At 53.9% G+C, this 5,494-nt stretch overlaps 1 non-coding gene across 1 annotated transcript in view; it reads right to left on the bottom strand.

The window, feature by feature from the left end:
- Window positions 1–1,508, bottom strand: part of LOC124746274 — a 1,908-nt gene extending 400 nt beyond the window's left edge. Inside the window, exon 1 of the ribosomal RNA XR_007011316.1 lies at window positions 1–1,508. This exon is cut by the window's left edge and continues 400 nt beyond it. This is a non-coding gene — a ribosomal RNA (small subunit ribosomal RNA).
- Between the last annotated feature and the right edge of the window lie 3,986 nt (window positions 1,509–5,494).

The following is a 5,494-nucleotide window of genomic DNA, read 5'->3' on the forward strand; positions in this document are numbered from 1 at the left end:
AGAAGCCGCCTGTCCCTCTAAGAAGAAAAGTAATCGCTGACAGCACGAAGGATGTCACGCGACTAGTTAGCAGGCTAGAGTCTCGTTCGTTATCGGAATTAACCAGACAAATCGCTCCACCAACTAAGAACGGCCATGCACCACCACCCACCGAATCAAGAAAGAGCTATCAATCTGTCAATCCTTCCGGTGTCCGGGCCTGGTGAGGTTTCCCGTGTTGAGTCAAATTAAGCCGCAGGCTCCACTCCTGGTGGTGCCCTTCCGTCAATTCCTTTAAGTTTCAGCTTTGCAACCATACTTCCCCCGGAACCCAAAAGCTTTGGTTTCCCGGAGGCTGCCCGCCGAGTCATCGGAGGAACTGCGGCGGATCGCTGGCTGGCATCGTTTATGGTTAGAATAGGGCGGTATCTGATCGCCTTCGAACCTCTAACTTTCGTTCTTGATTAATGAAAACATACTTGGCAAATGCTTTCGCTTCTGTTCGTCTTGCGACGATCCAAGAATTTCACCTCTAACGTCGCAATACGAATGCCCCGCCTGTCCCTATTAATCATTACCTCGGGTTCCGAAAACCAACAAAATAGAACCGAGGTCCTATTCCATTATTCCATGCACACAGTATTCAGGCGGGCTTGCCTGCTTTAAGCACTCTAATTTGTTCAAAGTAAACGTGCCGGCCCACCGAGACACTCAATAAAGAGCACCCTGTAGGATTTCAACGGGGTCCGCCTCGGGACGCACGAGCACGCACGAGGCGGTCGCACGCCTTCGGCTCGCCCCACCGGCAGGACGTCCCACGATACATGCCAGTTAAACACCGACGGGCGGTGAACCAACACAGCGTGGGACACAAATCCAACTACGAGCTTTTTAACCGCAACAACTTTAATATACGCTATTGGAGCTGGAATTACCGCGGCTGCTGGCACCAGACTTGCCCTCCAATAGATACTCGTTAAAGGATTTAAAGTGTACTCATTCCGATTACGGGGCCTCGGATGAGTCCCGTATCGTTATTTTTCGTCACTACCTCCCCGTGCCGGGAGTGGGTAATTTGCGCGCCTGCTGCCTTCCTTGGATGTGGTAGCCGTTTCTCAGGCTCCCTCTCCGGAATCGAACCCTGATTCCCCGTTACCCGTTACAACCATGGTAGGCGCAGAACCTACCATCGACAGTTGATAAGGCAGACATTTGAAAGATGCGTCGCCGGTACGAGGACCGTGCGATCAGCCCCAAAGTTATTCAGAGTCACCAAGGCAAACGGACCGGACGAGCCGACCGATTGGTTTTGATCTAATAAAAGCGTCCTTCCATCTCTGGTCGGGACTCTGTTTGCATGTATTAGCTCTAGAATTACCACAGTTATCCAAGTAACGTGGGTACGATCTAAGGAACCATAACTGATTTAATGAGCCATTCGCGGTTTCACCTTAATGCGGCTTGTACTGAGACATGCATGGCTTAATCTTTGAGACAAGCATATGACTACTGGCAGGATCAACCAGGGAGCTGCGTCAACTAGAGCTGAGCAGCCGGCCGCCCGGGAGTGTGTCCCGGGGGCCCGCGCGAACACGCAAGCGTCCGCTCAATCATTCTGCAAACAGGAGGAGGCTGAGCTCCCCTGCACAATACACCTCGAAACCCTCTCAGGTCCCGGCGGCGCGCAGCGCCGTCCCAAGTACTTGGTCGGGTTCGAGAGAGGCGCAATCGCCCGGAGTTAGGCGAGTAGACGCTTTCGGTGCGACCACCCGTGCTCCCAACTGAGCTTGCCGCTGCCGACAGAGGCCCGGGAGCGTGCTGTCGTGGCATTGCCGGCGGGAGACAACACGCGCCACCTACGGTGACCGGCAGCTCCAACGCCAGCGCCACAGAAGGACAAAAGCCCACTTGGGTGCCGAAGCGAACTCTCCCAGCACAGCGCACGCGCCAACACATCCGCACAGCTGCGATACAAACCACCAGCGAGAACCGCTGGGGCGACCGAGCAGCAGACGGCGTCGCGGCGCCGAGCGCCGGGCGGCGGCGCATCCTCAACGCACACAGTCCTCAATCGGACCAGCACACTGAAGATGTCCACCGCGCTTCGCACCGGGCCCGCGAGGACCTACTTTGGCCGCACGGCGCCGCGCGCAGGGTGCGCCGGCGCGCAGCTGCGACGCCTGCCGCGTCCGTCGGCCGGCGCGCCTGCCACTGGCCGCCCCCACCAGCCGGCTGTAGCGCGTGCGCCCACGCACCGCGCGGCCAGCACGCCGGGAGGCGCCCCCTCACCGGCCGGGGACGGTCCCACCCAGCCACCGCCGCGTATCGCTTCACACCCAGATGCCGTTCAGTTTCGTCGGCATGGTGGGTATCGCTGGAACAACCGGTTCGTACCTCAACCTATCGTCGCCATCACCGATTCACCCCTAGCGAGAACAACCGCACACAACAAGGTTACCATTTGTTCATTTGCGTAACTTCACCAGAAAACGCAGGCGTCCATCGCCATTTGCAACTTCAACGATTATTGCATGCCTGTGTCAGGTGTCACGCCACACTACGTCTGCCCACATACACGCAACAAAATGTGCACGCCTAGACAATACGTGGAAGGTGGCCCCCGTACGTATGCGATGTCCATTGCTCGAACGACTGTCAACCGGCCTCTGTAGCATGTCGCAGATATGGAACGCGGTGCACCATGCCATCACGGTGTGTGAGGAGAGACGACTAGGTCCGAATACATCAACAGACAGCTCATGCTGATCGCCATCCACGGCGTCCGTTCCTCCCACACGTCTCTATGGCGTACCACACTGCAATCCAGCTCTCATAGGGAGACGACACGTAGCTGCGTGCACAATATTTGCACTGTATGGTCCGCCGTTTTTGGGCGCAGTCGTTGTACGGTCACACATGTGCCACGATGTATCATTCGGTACATAAGGACGAATGTGCAGTACAGATTGTGGTTTACGCGTACGACATTAGCGGGACGGTTGACACAGGCCGCACCACAACGTAGCCTGAGTACGTCCGCATGCGAAGGGCATTGAACATGCAAACTTCTCACCAACCAGCTTGCGAAGGCAGGGGGGCAAGGTGGGGACGTGGGGAGGGGCGGCATGTACGTCCTGCTGCCATCCACATTACAGTGTACAGCAGGAGCATGTGGAAAGTCAGCAAGACTTGCAAGGTGTTTAACATGAAGCGATACACAGGGGAGCGGGCAGTGCGAGTAGCGAACTATATTGCGAGGGTTGCGGGTGGGCAACACTACACTAATTGAACGAGTCGTATAACAATTACAGAGGCAGGTTTAGGCGACAACATGGGTTACGTTAGGGGACAACGTGGGTTACGTTAGGGGACAACGTGGGTTAGGTTAAGGCACAACGTGGGTTAGGTTAAGGCACAACGTGGGTTAGGTTAAGGCACAACGTGGGTTAGGTTAAGGCACAACGTGGGTTAGGTTAAGGCACAACGTTGGGTTAGGTTAAGGCACAACGTGGGTTAGGTTAAGGCACAACGTGGGTTAGGTTAAGGCACAACGTGGGTTAGGTTAAGGCACAACGTGGGTTAGGTTAAGGCACAACGTGGGTTAGGTTAAGGCACAACGTGGGGTTAGGTTAAGGCACAACGTGGGTTAGGTTAAGGCACAACATGGGTTAGGTTAAGGTACAACATGGGTTAGGTTAAGGTACAACATGGGTTAGGTTAAGGTACAACATGGGTTAGGTTAAGGTACAACATGGGTTAGGTTAAGGTACAACATGGGTTAGGTTAAGGTACAACATGGGTTAGGTTAAGGTACAAACATGGGTTAGGTAAGGTACAACATGGGTTAGGTTAAGGTACAACATGGGTTAGGTTAAGGTACAACATAGGTTAGGTTAAGGTACAACATAGGTTAGGTTAAGGTACAACATAGGTTAGGTTAAGGTACAACATAGGTTAGGTTAAGGTACAACATAGGTTAGGTTAAGGTACAACATAGGTTAGGTTAAGGTACAACATAGTTAGGTTAAGGTACAACATAGGTTAGGTTAGGTTAGGTTAGGTTACACGTTGTTGTAAGGAAAGGTGTAGGGGGGGGGGGGGCGGGGGCGGCAGGTTCGTTGATAGTGATTATATGTAAGTGAATGCTTGTGACATGATCAGATTTGTCACGTCAGGATGCACCTTTGGCTTATTAGAGGCGGCGCTCCAATTCTATGCTTGTGTGAGACCTGTGTCTTTGACTCATGTCATTGTTTGTGCGCTGTGACAGGAGGTACTATTGTGATGTTGGGTGCACCGTTGTATAGGACATGTGTGGGTGTTGGTGCCTGGTCTGCGCAATGGTGGATGTCGAAAGGCTGGGATATTGTATTTTCCGCATGGACCTCCTGGTCTGGTTGTGATAGTGTGGATTGTGTAATGTGGCGGAGAAGATGCACTGGATGTTGTTCCATGCTGGTGCTTACATATTGTATGTGCGCCTGTTAGAAGCAGAGAGTGGTGCGTGATCAGAGTGTCTGGCTGACGTGTGGTTCCCATTGTGGCAGACTCTTTCAGCATGTATACGGACAGTTGTGTATATTTATTGTAGTTTGATGGCTCTGCATTGATTACTAATCAGCGCGTGTGTACGGGTAATCTGGTTCCAGTCCAAAATGTTCCATCTGTGTACATTAGTGACAAAGACTCCCCCCATGCAGTGGGGCTCGGTCTGTTATAGCTCTTCCGCGTAATATATTTTGCCCCACGTTTTTGCGACTGCGAGTGCGAGTGCAACGCGCATGGGGACCGACATGCTGATGGCTCGGTATCGGACGCCGTACAGTGAGCAACGCGATCGCGTCTCTCGCTCGTAAGTGGTACAGGTCGCGGCTCATGTATAGGGACAGCGGGAATGTCGCATATTGGAAATAACTCTTCATGAAACGCAAGTTATAGGGGTGGATTGCACTTTACGAGTGCGGGAAACTTCCGCCGTTCATCCGCTGGAGGTGCGCGTGTGGCGGTTGGGGTGGTGCACGAACGGGTGCGGGTGGAGTCATTGCGGTCACGGCTTCGTGCGGCAGAGCCACGGAGATTGGGTGCTATGGTCGACAGAGGCTGCAGGCTTTGTGGGTGGCGTCGAAAGGCGGGCACTGTGGCGCATCGCTGTCTTAATCGGCTTGGCGTCGCATAGATGGCGGTATCGTCGTTGGAGGAGGGTCATGTTGCGGGAGACCTACAGATGGCGGTATGTTTTTGTGGTGCGGACGTAGTGTTGTCAGATGCGCATAGATGGCGGTATTGCATGTGGTTTCGCCCTATTTTCATAGATGGCGATACTGTTCTGCCGGCATGGGTGGCGTAGTTCCGTCGGATCCCTGTAGGTGGCAGTGTGCTATGTCTACTGTCGACACCCACGTCACCACTATCTATCTATTTCCTAATACCTCGCCCCCCCCCCCCTACAGACTTATCACCACACACACTAACCGCCCCGGGGACTTGCCAACGACACACCCTATCCCAAGTCTAT

Source organism: Schistocerca piceifrons, unplaced genomic scaffold (genome assembly GCF_021461385.2).
Source record: "Schistocerca piceifrons isolate TAMUIC-IGC-003096 unplaced genomic scaffold, iqSchPice1.1 HiC_scaffold_349, whole genome shotgun sequence".
Taxonomy (NCBI): domain Eukaryota; kingdom Metazoa; phylum Arthropoda; class Insecta; order Orthoptera; family Acrididae; genus Schistocerca; species Schistocerca piceifrons.